This window comes from Convolutriloba macropyga, chromosome 9 (genome assembly GCF_964194025.1).
Source record: "Convolutriloba macropyga chromosome 9, txConMacr16.3, whole genome shotgun sequence".
Taxonomy (NCBI): Eukaryota; Metazoa; Xenacoelomorpha; order Acoela; family Convolutidae; genus Convolutriloba; species Convolutriloba macropyga.
The window spans coordinates 51,607,839-51,628,323 of record NC_134476.1 but is presented as its reverse complement, the minus strand read 5'-3'; the positions used below and the strand labels follow the sequence as shown (position 1 = coordinate 51,628,323).

General features: G+C 36.4%; 1 protein-coding gene across 1 annotated transcript in view; it reads right to left on the bottom strand.

Annotated features, from left to right (window-relative positions):
* LOC142345835 (uncharacterized) overlaps positions 1 to 19,043 on the bottom strand; it is a 56,575-nt gene extending 37,532 nt beyond the window's left edge. The window contains exon 1 of the mRNA XM_075398243.1: positions 18,942 to 19,043. The gene's annotated coding sequence lies outside the window, so the exon portion shown is untranslated. The remainder of the gene's footprint in view (positions 1 to 18,941) is intronic.
* Positions 19,044 to 20,485: the final 1,442 nt, after the last annotated feature.

Genomic DNA, 20,485 nt, shown 5'->3' with positions numbered 1-20,485 from the left:
GTGGGAATAACAATTATTAAAAGATTGAAAGTAGGTACACTTACTCTGATTGCTTCGCAGGGTGATTCTGGTGGGATGACATTGCGTAGATAGATAAAATCTTAAAAAATCAGCAGAAAAAATTGATAACTATTCGGCAATTGTGTAATCTTTCTTTTCGAATGAGAAAATAACGTGTGGGTATGTGATTTGGCTTTGCACATGGCCTTTGTGATTGTTGTTTGACGATTTGTTGATATTGTTCATCCAACTTAAGGAGTTCTTCGATATATTTTATATCATAGGAGGCTGGGATAGCGTCAAGATTAACAGTGTAGACAATATCAGTATATAAAAATTCTGAGAGTTTTGGTGTTGCTTATGGTGGAAAAATAGGTAGATAGAAATGAGCTATATTTTCGTTTTGAACTCTCTAATATAAAATAACCATTCACAACAGCTGTGTGAATATGATGAATATGATATGTGGTCAGGATTTTAAAATATATCTTGGAAAAGGACCAGTTTAGGTTTAATATTTTGGTTATACCTAAATGTATCTGCGTAGGGTGCTCTCCTGAATCATACTTCTAATCTGTGTTGAGAAGTTATTTGCATACATGTGTAGGTTTTTGTTGAAGATGGTATCAGTACTGTGTGACTGAGATAAGAGATGAAAGTTGAAGCAGTGCATTCGGTTTTCAACTGTGTTGAGTTGGACTTTCAGTGCTGTGCCAAATGAATTCTTCTGGTTTTTCCTGATAGTCAAGGTCATCATCAGAAGATTCTAGAGATAGGGGTATGCCATATGACCGTTTACGCTTATTAGGTTGAAATGTGTGTAATTGTAGGCATTGAAAATTTGTCTTTTTATGTCATTGTTTTGCTGTTTTATAACATTGATGAATGGATGTTGGTAGGGTGGAGGTCTGCTGGTTGTTTGCATTATTGTGTACTGGTGAAGAGATTGTCTTATAGAAGTTCTCGAATTTTTGGTGTAATAGATTCAATTCATGTGGATAATATGGGGTGCCACTTTCGACTGAATGTCTCTGTCGTTTCTTAGGCGATGGTGGTTTATAATTTGTCAGCTTATGATCTTCCAACATCAAAGATTCTGCAGTGGTTTTTGGGTTCGCAAATTATTGTGGCTTTAATAGCGTGATTTGGGGGGCAATGACCACCTTCTAAATGGCATTTAATGCAAACTTCGCTGTGGTAGACCATGCTTCCGTGTATACCATGCTTCCGTGTTGGAAAACAAAGGGTTTAGCACGGTCAGGTTGAAATCGGCCTTGTTTTAATTCTCTATTAGCTTGCCAGCAGGGGTCATCTAGTACATAGATTGTATCATTTGTGGGCGATAGTGATGGCTACTGATGAGACCAACTTGTGAAAGTTCTCTAAGAGCTTCAATTTCTGTGGGAAAGAAAGGTCTCTCCATATTATTAACATACCAATTATCGTGATCGATCCGAAAACCTCGTTAAAGTGAGATTTTGTGGCAAAAGCTTTCTTTGTCACTAAGTTTAGCGTGTATGGCATAAGGTCGAACTTGTATTGTCCTGATATGTGAAAATATTTGTACTTGTGCAGGAAGGATTTGGAAATCGCTACTTTAATCTTACATTCGCAAATTTTATTCAGCTTATAATACTGCATATTTGTGATATGCTTTGGGGAACAATCATATTGAGTTACTACAAGGTGTTGTATGCCTGTTTTCGGTGTAGAGACGTTATGGTGATCAAATTCTATTGGTTTTTTTAATTGGGAGTTGGTGTTAAATGAATAATTTAGTTAAAAGCAAATTTAGATTTGTAACGGACATGTGTAAGAGAGTCCAGAGTGCGTTTTATAGAAAACAAAATATCCTGCGGTAATCTTGGTGTATCTGTCCAATTTGTAGTGAATTTCTTGACAAATGAAAAGTGATGGGTTCGTTTTTACCCTGAAAATAGGTGGTCTGCAGCTTGTGGATGAAAAATAAGTTTGTCTTGTTCGACAACTATTTCAACCGAAAAGGTTATTTTCGATTGTTTTAAGAGATCGCGTGCTCTTTGTTTTTGGACAGGTGTAATTTTATATGATTTTGAAATTCTTTGTTTAGCCTAATTATGAAGTTGTTCTCCGTTATTATGGTCTCCAAAGAGGGCGGGGGTAACAATAAACTTGAGAGCAAGTTTTAGTGGTAAAGTGGGGTACGTTCTTGTCGTATCGGGTTGTTTTCCAATACAATGGTGAGAGTGTTGACCGGGATCTGGTGTTGTGAATTAGAGCTGAGTGTTATTATAGGTGGTGTGCCTGTGAAACTAAGCGGTAGGGAGCTTTGAAAAGATGGTGATGAATTGACTATATTAAATGAGTGATTCCAATGTGCTTGTGAAAGTAAGCGTTCAATATTACTTATCCGTCCTTGTGGCGGGTTAAAAGGATCATTCGCAATTTGTGATGGAGTAGGTAAAAAAACTGAGAATTAATTGGATCAGAATGAGAAGTGTCAGAAAGTGAGCTAATATCATGTGGTATTTCGTTTATATGAGAGACCGTATGAATTGGTTGTGGTTATGAATTGGGGTGTTCTCCGGAATAATACTTCTAATCTGTGTTGAGAAGTTATTTGCATACATGTGTACGTTTTTGTTGAAGATGGTATCAGTACTGTGTGACTGAGAGAAGAGATGAAAGTTGAAGCAGTGCGTTCAGTTTTCAACTGTGTTGAGTTGGGCTTTCAGTGCTGTGCGACTGAAAGTGTTGTACCTTGTGGAGGCTTCTGTGAGCAGTTTAAGTGTAGCTTCTTGAAGCTGATTATTGTAGCTGTGATAGCTGGCTTGGAGGAAAAGAGTTAAGGACTGTACTGTGAGACAGTTCTTGTAGTTAGAGAGAGAAGGTGAAAATTTTAGGACTTTTAGAAGTTTTTCTAAGTTAAAAGAATTAGAAGAGTGAGAATAGGAGAGAGAGAGAGAGGTTTACAAGAGTGAGAGTAGAAGTTAAGATAGTGAAAAGTTTTATTAAGAGAAGAGAGATGCAACTAAGTTAGAAGAGCGGTGGACTAAGAAGCGATTTTGGACGATGTGATCTAGCCTGACCACGATTTTTCATTCGGGTGAAAAAAGTTAACGAATCATATCTTCGCAAATAAATGGTATTAGGGAATTCTTCACAGATCGAGCTGTGGATCGGTTGTTAACTTAATTTTTGGTTAATTTCCTAATTATTATTATCGTGGGGAATGGCCTGTAATTCCCTTTTATTCATTTCCTGATGGAGGGGTTTTTACGGTTCTGCCAGGGTAGCAGGTGAAGAGATAGTCCGTGTGCTTTGTTAACTATACTGTAAGCTTTAACTAAGTTCCCTGATGAAAGTAATTGTATCATGGGGGAGAGCGTTGCAAAAACTATGTGAACTGTCCCTTTCGTATTGGAGAACAAGGGAAATTTTTTTTCAGTGTTTTGTATTCACGAAGTATTTAGCATGTTATGCTAAGTTGTATTCGGCTAGGTAAAGCGAGAGAAGTTGTTGTAAGGTGTGAAAGGAGTGTAATTTGAATGCTCTTATATTTTATATGTTCGTGAAGCCGAAATTTTTGATTGTGGTATAAATACCCTGTAATCTATTGTCGGTTGGCGTCGAAGACGAATGTGTCTTGTAGCGTAGTTTTCCGAAGTGCTTTCGGGTATTTCAGACGGATTACGAGATGGCAGGGGGAAAAAGGGTCATTCGTTGATGGTATGTCTGGATTGTCTTGATTAAACGAGACATTTTTTGGTTTGATAATTGTCGACTTTTTAGGGCGAAGTTTTAAAAGGGAGTTATCCGAGAAGTATTTCTCCATTTGTTCTTGAACGAAAAGTTCTTTCGGGTAATATGGTACAATATTACTCCTATGGCGGGTGATTTGATTCCATGAGAAATCTTCTAATTTATAAGTAACTAAAGTGGGGGTATCAATTATTTTGTAAGGTCCAATTATTTGTGGTTGGATCTTATTTGATACTCCAAGCTGTGTAGATTTATTGATAATTAAAACATAGGTATTAATTTTGAGTGGTTGTGCAGTTCAGAAACGGCAAATAATAAATGCGCGCAAGTGTTTATTTTGGTTTAAGTAATTGTGTAATTCATTATAAACTTCCGAATGCAACTTTTCACGATTGTGAAACCAATGTGCAAAGGTCCCTTTTTGTATCTTTTTAATTTGGTGGTGATGACCGAGGTGGTCTGAATGTGTATGTTGTGGTAAAGAAGAACAAGGTGAATCTTCTGTGGGTGTACAATTTCCTAGACTATCGGTAGTGGAAGATAGATTGAACATTATGGGTTTCCTTGGTTTTTGACCGAATACAAGTTCATAAGACGAAAGACTTATATTTGTTCTAACTTGTGAATTGAATGCGGAGAGAAATATTTTTAATTTTTGTGACCATGTATCGTATTGCGAATCTAAAACTGTGCGATGAAAAGTGCTTAATTGTCGATTACTACTTTCTATAATCCATTAGACCACGGCGCATATGGTGTTCGTGGTTTGAACTGTACATTATATGTACGGCAGAAATGTGTAAATTCTCCGTTTATGTATTCATTTCCATTATCTGTTACTAATATATCTGGTATTCCGAATTTAATGATCCAAAGGTCAAATAATGCAGTGAGTGCACTAGTGGCTTCATTTCTGGGTGAAGGATCGATAACTACATAGTGTGTGAACGCGTCGACGATAACATAAACGTAAGAATTTCAACCGGAAGACGGTAAGATTGGACCTTTTGTGTTCATAAAGATACGGTGGTTGAAGCATGGTGAAACTTCTAAAAATGGCGGTTGTGGTGCCATTGGGAGATTTGGCATTGATTTGCTCGTTTGGCAATTCAAGCAGTCTTGTGTAAGTATTGCTCTCCATGTTGTGATATTGGGGAAATAATATGTTCCTTTTATTGTTGAGAGTGTGTTTTCTCACGATCAGGGTGGCCTGAAATATCATGAGAGTGAGCAACATATAATACTGCAAGTAGAAGGGAGATTGGTAAACAAATTTTTGGTGATTGGGTTTCTTGTATGTAATATAGAAGACTATTTGTTTCGTTAATACTAAGGTTTTGGAAACGTCTATAGTAGCGTAACAATCCTTTGTTTGCCCGGATAATGAGTGATGGGTTATTAGGAAAGTTCTTATAACGTTTGCAAAGGAGGAGTTGTCTAATAACTGTATCTTGCTCTTTTGCTTCGTACAGAAGCGTCTCATTGTCTTCGGTGTGTTCGTGGTAGAAAAAATTATAAATTGCTGGAAATGTTGGTATGAAGTTGTCCATTGCTGGAAGTGAAAATTTTATGGAATTTATTATTTCTGAATAGTTTGGGTCATGATGGGTTTGTGTACATGGTTCTCTTTTATTGGTGTTCAATGTAACGTCCGTGTGTTGTATAACTGGATAGTTTTCGGGTGGGGGAGTAATTATACTTTAGGTGTCTAACTCTGTGTTGATGCATTTGTTTTATTGGTTGCGCTTTGGTATGAAATTCATTATATGAAACGGAGAAGTAGAGGTCGTTTTCTAAATGAACTTTGAAATAGTTGTTTTTAATTTGCAGATAAATTGGAAAGTGTGTGGATTCTACATTAATGTCTGTAGAGACTGAATTAATGTATTTTTTTGATACAGCGTAGTTACATTGTATCGGTTGTGTATTGGGGTTATGAGTTATGAAGAATTTAATTGTTTCTGGTATTTCGACAGTTCTAAGACGGTTTTCGTCCTGGGTCGTTGTCGTTAGTGTGCGACTTAATAGATCCGGAAGTGAAGGATTTTTTCCTTCCGTCCGAACTATGTGTAGATTTGTGAATTTCATTAGAATCAGTTGAAATTTGTATACCCTATGATTGGGTTTATTCTTTTGGTTGAATAGAGAAAGGATAGGTTTATGGTCGGTGTACAGAATAACTGGGTGTTTGGATCCTTTTATAAAAATATCATATTCGGAAAGTGCATAAATTATGGCTGAACATTCTCGAAGGATTGCTGAAAGTCTATGTTCTGTGGTGGAGAATAGGCGAGAATCTGCTGACACTAGTCCCATTTTTCCAAATTGGTTTTTCTGAAGGAGTGTAGCGCCAATGCCATAATTAGAGGCGTCACAAAGTATATAAAAGGGTTTTTTCGAATTAGAAACGGCTAGGCGGAGTGATTCGTCCGTAAGTTCCTTTTTTGCTTGGTCAAATGACTGTTGCATCTCTGGAGTCCGTTTTAAGTCTGTGGTATCTCTGAGTTGAGGATAGAAAGGTCGTAGGATGACTTGTAAATTGTAGATGTATTTTGAAATAAAGGTGAGAAATCCTACATAATTCTGATTTTTTTTTATCCTTTGGTGGTTGTAATTTTAAAAAACCATTTATTTCAGATTTGAGTGGGTAAATGGGATTATTTTGTATCTGATGTCCTAAAAGTTTAACAGAATCAAGGAAGAAAAGGATTTATCTGGAGCGGCTTTAAGAGTTTCATTTTGGAGAATGGTAATATATTGATGAAGTGTTTGCAACATTGTGTCTGTTGCGGTGTCTTGGATGAAAACATTATCAAGATAAGTAATTATTTCGTTTTTTCGGATTAATGCTTTAATTATATTACTCATAAAGGAAGAAAAAGCTGCTGGGCCGATTGAAATTCCGTAAAACAATCGTTTGAAGCAGTATTGTTAGCCAGCTATTACAAAGTTTGCAAGTTTTTGTGACGATTTATCGAGCGGCATTTGATTGTATGCGCTATTCATGTCAGCTATGGAGAAAATAGGTCCTCTAATACGTGTAAGTATTATCTGTATTGGTGCTCTAGGCCAACTATATTTTGTTTATTCAATCATTGTACTTATCTGACAGGCATCTAAAGCAATTTTAAGTGATTCTCCTTTTTTGAGAATAATCACTGGGTTAATAATTGTGTTTCACGTTGTGAGAGAATCTGTGGTTTCTGGTGATATAATATCGAAGTGTGTTAAAATATCGAGTAGGTGTTGTACTTGATCTTGTAGTTGTAGTGGGATCCTGGCGGCTCTTTGTTATTGAAATACTGCTTTTGCTTTTAGTGGGAGGTTTAGTTCTACTTTAATTTTCCCAACATCAAATTTAGATGTGGCGTAACACTGTTGAAGTTGTATTAAGAGTTTTGCAAGTTCTTCAAATTTCGGTTGTGTTAATTTTGTGTGTTCAAAATCAAACATATGAGAAATTCTCGGTTTGATTTAGTGAGATTTGAAACATCAAATGGTATGTGAAATTTTTTCTGTTGTGTTCTATATTCACGTTCTTGCTGTTTAGTAAGATTTAGACAATAGAGCTTTTCTAATTGGTCAGATATTCCTTGTGTAATGTAGCTTAAAGTGTAAGCGTCCATGAATTCTGTGAGTTAATTAACACGATATTTCGTAGTTTGATAGACATTAAGTGAAACATCTTGTTGTGCGTATTGAACTATACCTTTTATTTAAGGGGGCGTGTGAGAGGGTTTTGGATAAGATTTTGTATAAACGACTGATAAGGATATTCAAGGTTGTTTATGTCCATTATAGGGAAAAACATATTTTTCCGTAATGGTATGAATGAAAAGTCAGATGCATAAAGAATGGAACCATTTGAGTATATGTTTTTGCATTCGTATGCAGTTAATGAAAATGTTAATATTCGGTGCCCTGATGGTTGAAGATATATTGAAAATTTCCGATTACGGGGAGTAATTGTGAGTAGTATGGAGGTGGTTTAATTGATGAATCATAAAATTTGAGTAATTTTGATTCGTTTTCATTTTTAAGTTCTAAGGTGTGAGATGAACAATTAATGGAATCAACATATTTTTCTAGGAAAGGAGTTCCTAGAATATTAAATTTGGTGTAAGAAACATGAAATATTAGGGTGAAAGAAGTATCTCTGAGAGTTTTACTCTCTGTTACATCTGGATACAATTTTTGTTTTATTGTACCGTTTGATTGAAGCTTTGACTTGTTCGCTGCTGAGAGAACGAATGTAGATGCTTTTAATTGTAACTTGTGATACACATTAATTTCGTTCCAGGTAACATTATTTAGTTTGTTAAGTGTTGCACCAGAGTCTAGTGAGTAATCTATTTCTAGGTGCGGTCGAGAAATGGTTTTTTTATGATCTGGTGTTTGTGGTGTATAGATTGTAAATGGAAGTACCCAAATATTACTTTTACAGGAGGCAGAGAGAAGATACTCTTCTGTGAGAGTGTTACATTCCGCTTGGCAATTAAAATATTCATCTTGGGTGTCTTGATTTAATTCTAAAAGCAGATCTTTAAATTGTTGTTCTAGAAGTGTTTCTTCTGAAACATTTTGTGTGTCATTGTTTTCATTTTTGGACGTGGTGTTGTCCGTTTGTTCTTGGTCTAATAGTGAATTAATATACTTTCGAACGTTACAAAGTCGATTTCATGAGAACGGAAATTATATTGAGAACGGAAATATTTTGGAAATTTGGTTTTCGATATGGTGAGTCGTTTCTGCTTGGAAGTTAAGTTTGTTTTTGGAAGTTAGGTTTAGCGAGTTGTTTTTTATATCTTTTATCAGGGCACATAGAAATACTATGTCCTGAGCGTGAAAATTTTTTACAGAATTTCGGGAAGAGTGGTTTTCCATTGAAATTAGGGTCGTTTGAGTACTTGTGCCGTATTATATTTATGCCATGAGCAGTATCTTGTTCCATTGTGTGAACATCATCTACCGTTCTCGAATTTTTTGTGTAATAGATTCAATTCATGTGGATAATGTGGGGTGCCACTTTCAACTGAATGCCTTTGTCGTTTCTTAGGAGATGGTGGTTTATAATTTGTCAGCTTATGATCTTTCAATATCAAAGATTCTGCAATGGTTTTTGGGTCCCAAATTATTGTGGCTTTGATAGCGTGATTTGGGGGGCAATAACCACTTTCTAAATGGCATTTAATGCAAACTTCGATGTAGTACATGTGTTCGGTGGTAACATCAAAGGTGAGGGTGATATTAGTTAATTGAAGTGACCATCCTAGTGTGTGAATGATATGATATTCATTTTGTAAGTTTTTTCCGGGACAGTTAGCCCAGGGATTATCTGTGGCGTCTGGGATCCAACTGTGATTGCTTGGATTGTAGACCATGCTTCCGTGTTGGAAAACAAAGGATTTAGCACGGTCAGGTTGAAAACGGCCTTGTTTTAATTCTCTATTAGCTTGACAGCGGGGGTCATCTAGTACATCAAATTGTATCATTTGTGGGCGATAGTGATGGCTACTGATGAGACCAACTCGTGAAAGGTCTCCAGGTGCTTCAATTTCTGTGGGAAAGAAACGTCTCTCCATATTATTAACATACCAATTATCGTGATCGAACCGAAAACCTCGTTAAAGTGAGATTTTGTGGCAAAAGCTTTCTTTGTCACTAAGTTTATGGCATAAGGTCGAACTTGTATTGTCCTGATATGTGAAAATATTTGTACTTGTGCAGGAAGGATTTGGAAATCGCTACTTTAATCTTACATTCGCAATTTTTATTCAGCTTATAATACTGCATATTTGTGATATGCTTTGGGGAACAATCATAATGAGTTACTACAAAGTGTTGTATGCCTGTTTTCGGTGTAGAGACGTTATGGTGATCAAATTCTATTGGTTTTTGTTTTTTTAATTGGGAGTTGGTGTGAAATGAATAATTTAGAGCACTCGGGTTAGTGTTGGGCTGTTGACTAGACAACGCAATTGTGACAATATTTTCTGGCCCAATGTGGGGCAATTATCTCAATAAAAAATTTTGTAGACAGTAGCGGTGGGAATAACAATTATTAAAAGATTGAAAGTAGGTACACTTACACTGATTGCTGCGCAGGGTGAGTCTGGTGGGATGACATTGCGTAGATAGATGAAATCTAAAAAATCAGCAGAAAAAACTGATAAAAATTCGGCAATTGTGTAATCTTTCTTTTCGAATGAGAAAATAACGTGTGGGTATGTGATTTGGCTTTGCACATCCTTTGTGTTTGTTGTTTGACGATTTATGATATTCTTCATCCAACTTAAGGAGTTCTTTGATATATATTATGTCATAGGAGGCTGGGTTAGCGTCAAGATTAACAGTGTAGACAATATCAGTATATAAAAATTCTGAGAGTTTTGGTGTTGATTGTGGTGGAAAAATAGGTAGACAGAAAAAAGCTATATGTTCGTTGTTGAACTCTCTAATATAAAATAACCATTCACAACAGCTGTGTGAATAAAATATGTGGTCAGGATTTTAAAATATATCTTGGAAATGGACCAGTTTTGGTTTAAAATTTTTTCTATACCTAAATGTATCTGCGTGGTGTGTTCTCCTGAATAATACTTCTAATCTGTGTTGAGAAGTTATTTGCATACATGTGTAGGTTTTTGTTGAAGATGGTATCAGTACTGTGTGACTGAGAGAAGAGATGAAAGTTGAAGCATTGCGTTCGGTTTTCAACTGTGTTGAGTTGGGCTTTCAGTGCTGTGCGACTGAAAGTGTTGTACCTTGTGGAGGCTTCTGTGAGCAGTTTGATTGTAGCTTCTTGAAGCTGATTATTGTAGCTGTGATAGCTGGCTTGGAGGAAAAGAGTTAAGGACTTTACTGTGAGACAGTTCTTGTAGTTAGAGAGGGAAGGTGAAAATTTTAGGACTTTTAGAAGTTTTTCTAAGTTAAAAAAATTATAAGAGTGAGAATAGGAGAGAGAGAGGGAGAGGTTTACAAGAGTGAGAGTAAAAGTTAAGATAGTGAAAAATTTTATTAAGAGAAGAGAGATGCAACTAGGTCAGAAGAGCGGTGGACTAAGAAGCGATTTTGGACGATGTGATCTAGCCTGACCACGACTTTTCATTCGGGTGAAAAAAGTTAACGAATCATATCTTCGCAAATGAATGGTATTAGGGAATTCTTCACAGATCGAGCTGTGGATCGGTTGTTAACTTAATTTTTGGTTAATTTCCTAATTATTATTATCGTGGGGAATGGCCTGTAATTCCCTATTATTCATTTCCTGATGGAGGGGTTTTTACGGTTCTGCTAGGGTAGCAGGTGAAGATATAGTCCGTGTGCTTTGTTAATTATACTGTAAGGTTTAACTAAGTTCCCTGATGAAGGTAATTGTATTATGGGGGAGAGCGTTGCAAAAACTATGTCAACTATCCCTTTCGTATTGGAGAACCAGGGAAATTTTTTTTCAGTGTTTTGTATTCACGAAGTATTTAGCATGTTATGCTAAGTTGTATTCGGCTAGGTAAAGCGAGAGAAGTTGTTGTAAGGTGTGAAAGGAGTGTAATTTGAATGCTCTTATATTTTATATGTTCGTGAAGCCGAAATTTTTGATTGTGGTATAAATACCCTGTAATCTATTGTCGGTTGGCGTCGAAGACGAATGTGTCTTGTAGCGTAGTTTTCCGAAGTGCTTTCGGGTATTTCAGACGGATTACGAGATGGCAGGGGGAAAAAGGGTCATTCGTTGATGGTATGTCTGGATTGTCTTGACTAAACGAGACATTTTTTGGTTTGATAATTGTCGACTTTTTAGGGCGAAGTTTTAAAAGGGAGTTATCCGAGAAGTATTTCTCCATTTGTTCTTGAACGAAAAGTTCTTTCGGGTAATATGGTACAATATTACTCCTATGGCGGGTGATTTGATTCCATGAGAAATCTTCTAATTTATAAGTAACTAAAGTGGGGGTATCAATTATTTTGTAAGGTCCAATTATTTGTGGTTGGATCTTATTTGATACTCCAAGCTGTGTAGATTTATTGATAATTAAAACATAGGTATTAATTTTGAGTGGTTGTGCCGTTCCGAAACGGCAAATAATAAATGCGCGCAAGTGTTTATTTTGGTTTAAGTAATTGTGTAATTCATTATAAACTTCCGAAGGCAACTTTTCACGATTGTGAAACCAATGTGCAAAGGTCCCTTTTTGTATCTTTTTAATTTGGTGGTGATGACCGAGGTGGTCTGAATGTGTATGTTGTGGTAAAGAAGAACAAGGTGAATCTTCTGTGGGTGTACAATTTCCTAGACTATCGGTAGTGGAAGATAGATTGAACATTATGGGTTTCCTTGGTTTTTGACCGAATACAAGTTCATAAGACGAAAGACTTATATTTGTTCTAACTTGTGAATTGAATGCGGAGAGAAATATTTTTAATTTTTGTGACCATGTATCGTATTGCGAATCTAAAACTGTGCGAAGAAATGTGCTTAATTGTTGATTACTACTTTCTATAATCCATTAGACCACGGCGCATATGGTGTTCGTGGTTTGAACTGTACATTATATGTACAGCAGAAATGTGTAAATTCTCCGTTTATGTATTCATTTCCATTATCTGTTACTAAGATATCTGGTATTCCGAATTTAATGATCCAAAGGTCAAATAATGCAGTGAGTGCACTAGTGGCTTCATTATTGGGTGAAGGATCGAGAACTACATAGTGTGTGAACGCGTTGACGATAACATAAACGTAAGAATTTCCACCAGAAGACGGTAAGATTGGAACTTTTGTGTTCATAAAGATACGGTGGTTGAAGCATGGTGAAACTTCTAAAGATGGCTGTTGTGGTGCCATTAGGAGATTTGGCATTGATTTGCTCGTTAGGCAATTCAAGCAGTCTTGTGTAAGTCTTGCTCTCCATGTTGTGATATTGGGGAAATAATATGTTCTTTTTATTGTTGAGAGTGTGTTTTCTCACGATCAGGGTGGCTTGAAATATCATGAGAGTGAGCAACATATAATACTGCAAGTAGAAGGGAGATTGGTAAACAAATTTTTGGTGATTGGGCTTCTTGTATGTAATATAGAAGACTATTTGTTTCGTTAATACTAAGGTTTTAGAAACGTTTATAGTAGCGTAACAATCCTTTGTTTGCCCGGATAATGAGTGATGGGTTATTAGGAAAGTTCTTATAACGTTTGCAAAGGAGGAGTTGTCTAATAACTGTATCTTGCTCTTTTGCTTCGTACAGAAGCGTCTCATTGTCTTCGGTGTGTTCGTGGTAGAAAAAATTATAAATTGCTGGAAATGTTGGTATGAAGTCGTCCATTGCTGGAAAGGAATTTTTTATGGAATTTATTATTTCTGAATAGTTTGGGTCATGATGGGTTTGTGTACATGGTTATCTTTTATTGGTGTTCAATGTAACGTCCGTGTGTTGTATAACTGGATAGTTTTCGGGTGGGTGGAGTAATTATACTTTAGGTGTCTAACTCTGTGTTGATGCATTTGTTTTATTGGTTGCGCTTTGGTATGAAATTCATTATATGAAACGGGAGGTAGAGGTCGTTTTCTAATTGAACTTTGAAATAGTTGTTTTTAATTTGCAGATAAATTGGAAAGTGTGTGGATTCTACATTAATGTCTGTAGAGACTGAATTAATGTATTTTTTCGATACAGCGTAGTTACATTGTATCGGTTGTGTATTGGGGTTATGAGTTATGAAGAATTTAATTTTTTCTGGTATTTCGACAGTTCTAAGACGGTTTTCGTCTTGGGTCGTTGTCGTTAGTGAGCGACTTAATAGATCCGGAAGTGAAAGATTTTTTCCTTCCGTCCGAACTATGTGTAGATTTGTGAATTTCATTAGAATCAGTTGAAATTTGTATACCCTGTGATTGGGTTTATTCTTTTGGTTGAATAGAGAAAGGATAGGTTTATGGTCGGTGTACAGAATAACTGGGTGTTTGGATCCTTTTATAAAAAATTCATATTCGGAAAGTGCATAAATTATGGCTGAACATTCTCGAAGGATTGCTGAAAGTCTATGTTCTGTGGTGGAGAATAGGCGAGAATCTGCTGACACTAGTCCCATTTTTCCAAATTGGTTTTTCTGAAGGAGTGTAGCGCCAATGCCATAATTAGAGGCGTCACAAAGTATATAAAAGGGTTTTTCCGAATTAGGAACGGCTAGGCGGAGTGATTCGTCCGTAAGTTCCTTTTTTCCTTGGTCAAATGACTGTTGCATCTCTGGAGTCCGTTTTAATACTGTGGTATCTCTGAGTTGAGGATAGAAAGGTCGTAGGATGACTTGTAAATTGTAGATGTATTTTGAAATAAAGGTAAGAAATCCTACATAATTCTGAATTTTTTTTTATCCTTCGGTGTTTGTAATTTTAAAAAACCATCTATTTCAGATTTGAGTGGGTAAATGGGATTATTTTGTATTTGATGTCCTAAAAGTTTAACAGAATCAAGGAAGAAAAAAATTTATCTGGAGCGGCTTTAAGAGGTCCTGGTGGCTCTTTGTTATTGAAATACTGCTGTTGCTTTTAGTGGGAGGTTTAGTTCTAATTTAATTTTCCCAACATCAAATTTAGATGTGGCGTAACACTGTTGAAATTGTATTAAGAGTTTTGCAAGTTCTTCAAATTTCGGTTATGTTAATTTTTTGTGTTCGAAATCAAACACAGTGAGAAATTCTCGGTTTGATTCAGTGAGGTTTGAAACATCAAATGGTATGTGAAATTTTTTCTGTTGTATTTTATATTCACGTTCTTGCTGTTTAGTAAGATTTAGACAATAGAGCTTTTCTAATGTATCAGATATTCCTTGTGTAAGGTAGCTTAAAGTGTAAGCGTCCATGAATTGCGTGAGTTAATTAACACGATAGTTTGTAGTTTGATAGACATTAAGTGAAACATCTTGTTGTGCGTATCCAACTATACCTTTTATTTAAGGGGGCGTGTGAGAGGGTTTTGGATAAGATTTTGTATAAACGATTGATAAGGATATTCAAGGTTGTTTATGTCCATTATAGGGAAAAACATATTTTTCCGTAATGGTATGAATGAGAAGTCAGATGCATAAAGAATGGAACCATTTGAGTATATGTTCTTGCATTCGTATGCAGTTAATGAAAATGTTAATATTCGGTGCTCTGATGGTTGAAGATATATCGAAAATTTCCGATTACGGGGAATAATTGTGAATAGTATGGAGGTGGTTTAATTGATGAATCATAAAATTTGAGTAATTTTGATTCGTTTTCATTTTTAAGTTTTAAGGTGTGAGATGAACAACTAATGGAATCAACAGATTTTTCTAGGAACGGAGTTCCTAGAATATTAAATTTGGTGTAAGAAACATGAAATATTAGGGTGAAAGAAGTATCTCTGAGAGTTTTACTCTCTGTTACATCTGGATACAATTTTTGTTTTATTTTACCGTTTGATTGAAGCTTTGAGTTGTTCGCTGCTGAGAGAACGAATGTAGATGCTTTTAATTGTAACTTGTGATACACATTAATTTCGTTCCAGGTAACATTATTTAGTTTGTTAAGTGTTGCACCAGAGTCTTGTAAGAAATCTATTTCTAGGTGCGGTCGAGAAATGGTTTTTGTATGATCTGGTGTTTGTGGTGTATAGATTGTAAATGGAAGTACCCAAAAATTACTTTTACAGGAGGCAGAGAGAAGATACTCTTCTGTGAGAGTGTTACATTCCGCTTGGCAATTAAAATATTCATCTTGGGTGTCTTGATTCAATTCTAAAAGCAGATCATTGAATTGTTGTTCTAGAAGTGTTTCTTCTGAAACCTTTTTGTGTGTCATTGTTTCCATTATTGGGCGTGGTGTTGTCCGTTTGTTCTTGGTCTAATAGTGAATTAATATACATTCGAACGTTACGAAGTCGATTTCTTGAGAACGGTCGTCGTGAGCGATTTCCGTCCGTGTTATAATGGGGTGATTGTGGTCTAGAATTATGGTGTGAAATGTTTTGGAAATTTGGTTTTGGATATGGTGAGTCGTTTCTGCTTGATGGTTTAAAATTACTATTTCCATAATATGGTTTTGAGTTGTTTTGTGAAGACGATTTGGACTTCTGTGTCTTGAATTATTTCGGTGTTCTCTGTTGTTGCTGCGAGAACGGTATGAAAATGGTAATTGTTTACCAGTCATGTTATTCGATGTGACTTGTCTATTTGGAAGGTTTTGGTTTCCTTTCATTGATTGATTAAAAGTTTGTTTTTGGAAGTTAGGTTTAGCGAGTTGTTTTTTATATCTTTTATCAGGGCACATAGAAATACTATGTCCTGAGCGTGAAAATTTTTTACAGAACTTCGGGAAGAGTGCTTTTCCATTGAAATTAGGGTCGTTTGAGTACTTGTGCCGTATTATATTTATGCCATGAGCAGTATCTTGTTCCATTGTGTGAACATCATCTACTGTGAGATTATCTATTTCAAGAGAAGGATTATAAACCATTGGTGAAGAAGTGGAATTCGTACTCAATTTATGACGACCAATATGTGTTCTAGTATTATCTTCTTGGTGAATATTTTCGACTAATTGTGCAAATAGAAGTTGTGGTTCCAATGCAGTTGATTTGCGAGCTGCAATATTTTTAGTGCTATTCTAGCTAAGTTTTGATCAAGTTCTTTGACTAGTGCGTCATTCAATTGCGCTTTTCGCATATCTGGAGCATTGTTAACATATGCTTTTCGAGTCAGTTGTTCTGTTCTAAGTGCTGGTGTTTTAATTTGTTCACCAGAAGCACGTGTTATGCTTTCTAGTAATAATTTCATTTGTGTTTGCGATTGTTGGTTATCAAAGACTTTCTGAAATTCATGGCAAAAGGCTTGCCTGTTCTTTTTTATATCTAGTGTAAAGTGTTGATACCACTGTTGTGCCGGTCCTATTAGGGCCGTTTGAATAATGGCGATTCATTTCAGAATCCAAGCTTCATGAAATGGTGAATCCATCTGTTCTGGTCCGGCCGCCAATACCATATTTGCTGTGATAGCGTTTAAAAAATCTTCTGTTGTGTAGGTAGGGTCAAAACCATCAAAGGGTCCTAAAGACTGCTGCATTGGCACCGAGCCGCCGAGATAGGGATACATCATCTGTGTATTCCTACGAACAACAGGTGATGGCTTTTGTGTGGACGCTGCTTGTAAATAATACGGGGTTGGTGCATTCGTATTTTGTTGCGTATTTTGTGAATTCAGTTGTCTAACAATGTTTACTAATTGTTGTGTTGTGATTTGAATTCTTTGATTTGTCCCTTGTGTGGGTTGAGTTAAACTATTTAAAATAAATGGCTCTGTGTTGAAGTGTACAGAGTTCTGTCTATTTAGGCGTGGTAAAGGTGTGTTTATATTTGGTATTACTGGTATTGTTGTGTTTAATGGATCTGAATTTTGTGTCAATTCACTTGACTTTACGGGTTGTCTATATTGTTGATTCTGATACAAGTGTGTATCATTTGCGATATTCGCGGTGGGGTGATTATTATTATTATGATTATTGTTATCATTGCTATTATTGTTATTATCCTCAACATCAATTCGTGTATTCACTGTATGTGATGAGAAGAGTGTCCCATCATCTAGCAGTGTGGAGTTAAAACCTGTTTCAGTAGTTTCGTTCATGCAAGCGTCTGGTTTTTGATGGATGATTGTATCCATATTCCCTATTGGTGATGCTTCCAGAGAGGTTTTTGATTTTTCCGGAATATTTGTCCAGGTGAACGGTTGTGATTCCGCATTGTGATTTTTAATTTCTATGTTACGGTGGTTTATTGATAATTTTTGGACATTTTCTGAAAGTATCTCTGGAATATTAACAAACTTCTGTGGAAACCAACATTCATCATAAATATAGTGTAATGTTTCGGGTAGTTTCGATATTATTTGTGGATAAGCTTCAGCAATTTGCTTTGTGGCTGAAAAAATATGTCTTAATAGACTTTTCCAAAATCTGTGTATGTACCAAGATCATAGTGTGAAAGAATCAAAAATCTCGTCTGCGTTTAAGTCTGCATTTGTGACAGAGCTTATATAAACATTAAGGAGTTGAGTGAAACCTTGTGTTTCTTGTCTAGCGATTTTTTTTACGCTTTATTTAGGAGATTCTGAAGCATTTGTATTTAATGTTGGTGCAAGACGTTTAAGAAATTCCAAAGAAGATTTTCTAAATAACGCTTCCCGATCCAAGGGTTGTATTTCTGAGCTTACTCTGTTAAGAAATTCGAATAGTGTATACGATAAGATTGGCTGGAGGTGTACATTCAGTATTTCTACTGGTACATCCATCCGGGGTTAAGAGTTTTAAATCCGAATTTGTAAGTTGTAGCAGGAATATGCTGAATGTGTCATCCTCGTTGATAGGTGGGTGAAATGAGTGAAGAGTTGTATCATCTCTGAAGGTGGTTGTGACTTGTGTCGTCGTCGTGATCCCTGTCAGTGAAGTAGCGACTAGTGTCGTCAGTAAGGGGTTCTTCTGATAGAGGAACCAGTACGGGTGCCAGCTACAGGGTGTGCTGGTCAGTAACGTCAGTCCTGTTGAAAGTATGTCCAACTGCTCTCGCTGTCCTGTAGTGAAGATTTGTTCCCAGTTGGAGGATCGCTTGTAGTCTGTAGTCTCTGTCTGGTTTGTACGAGATTTGACTGATTTCGTAAGCGGACAAATATGCCGCAGTTTTTTTTATCACCTCCCCCCTCTCCCTTCCCAGCGACCCGACCGCCGCCAAAGATAACGGTTCACCGAACTACTGATCCCAGTTTTTCTGTTTTCGATCTATTGTCCGGTCACCTAGCAACCAACCTAGCGTTGAGAGCACAAACTTAAAACACAACAGATATTCTCGTGTAACAGTTTTTAATCACTAAAAAGAGCCCAATGTAGCATGAAGTTATCATGGATAGATCAGCCGTCTCTTCTAAAGGAATTTAGGACGAGGAAAAAATATGAATTTTCTATAAAAATTGCTTCATTTCCTCATACATTCATTCACACGAAAAATCGTGTGATTTTTCGTCACACGAAAAAAAATCGTGTGATTTCACACGAGAGATTTTTAGAGTGTACTAATTGGTTTATAAGTATATTATAAACTGTAATTTATTTAATCTCATCGGACTACGATATGAAAGCAACAAAAATTAAACTTTATTTAGTGTTTGGAGTCTTGTATGAAATTGCACAGCACATTTTTGTTATGCTATGTCTATTTTTGGCAGTCACCTAGGAGAGCCAGAACAAACGGCGGCACATTTCCGAAGGTGGAGTTCAATTTTCTGCATTTGACCGGCGAAAAGCTGAAGGAGACAATAGTGGAAAAGCTATATTAAATTAAATAACTGCAGTTATGCAGCTCAGTGTAACTGTATTGAGGGTGTTTTACTTCAATTATGGGAATAGCAAGTCATTCTATCCATCCAATGAAAACGAAAACTTTCCGGTGTGGCGTAGGCTATTACATCTTAAACAATATGTTTGTATTTCGATCTTAAATTTACATCTTCCGACGAGTTTCACAGTTCGTTTGCTGGAAAAGACTTGTTTTATGCCACAAATTTGAGATGGAGCAGCAAAGCAATTACGTAATAACGACAGCGGCGCTGCAAAAATTGCAAAACCGAGGGATTATATTCAACTACCGAGATTGTATGACTACTATATATAGAGGACCGTAGGCTGTAAAACGTAAACAGAAACTGAAACTGAAACTACAAAAAAGAAACGATCGTTGCTGTAGTCAGAATTTAATCCGTGTTAAATTATTATGTAAGGGCTCTTTTCGGGGATCTGTTCCGTTTGTGCCCTAAACACGCCTTATTCAACTGGCGCTTTACATTATATGCAAATTGTAATTTCGTGTGGGGGGTAATAACAGAAAAGAGCCTGTGTAAGATCAATTATGTAATAACAAAAAATATGATGCAGAAAGAATGTAACTGAACTGAAAAGTATCTTGAAAATAACTAAATGGCGAAACTACATAGAACAAGAAAGGCGGAAGGTTTCCTTGGATAAAATTTAGTTTCCGTGCTTGAGGGGTGGAAGCTGAACTACATAATTGCTGAAAAGATAGAATTGAAGAAATAATGCTACAGTAATAACGGAACACACTATAAACGCTTTGAGCTCGTTTTGTACATTACAAGTCCCTTAAGCCATCCACTGAAACGCTGTTTAAGCGATCGATTGCTTTTCAAACATTTCTTTATCTGACTTTGCAAGTTCATAGTAGGATATGATGTTTTCCAAATCTACAATATCTAAGCTATCCAATTTTTCATATTATAGTCCCCCGGGTCGAACTTTTCCGCCCAAAAAGATGTAACAGTGGGGCTGCAATGGGTGGATTTTTTTAGGAAAATTCTGCTCAAAACTCTTATATCTTTTTGGGCTGCATTAGGCTTCCAACGGGGGTAAAAATGGTGTAAGAGTGGGGGGTTTAAATTGTCTTTTACCCCCGTTGGAAGCCTAATGCAGCCCAACAAAGTAGAAGTTTTGAGCTGCATTTTCCTAAAAAATTCTCCCATTGTACACCCACACTTGCATCATTTTACCCTCCTTTGAGCAAATTACCCCCTCACTCTTACAATATTTTACCCCCTTGGCAGCTCAACTCTTACATCATTTTACCCCTCAATCTTACACTGTTTTAGCCCCCATATTGAAGACTGCCAGTCTTGAACCCACAAGCTCTGTACCATCAGCTGGTTCTCCATAACCTCCATACCATCA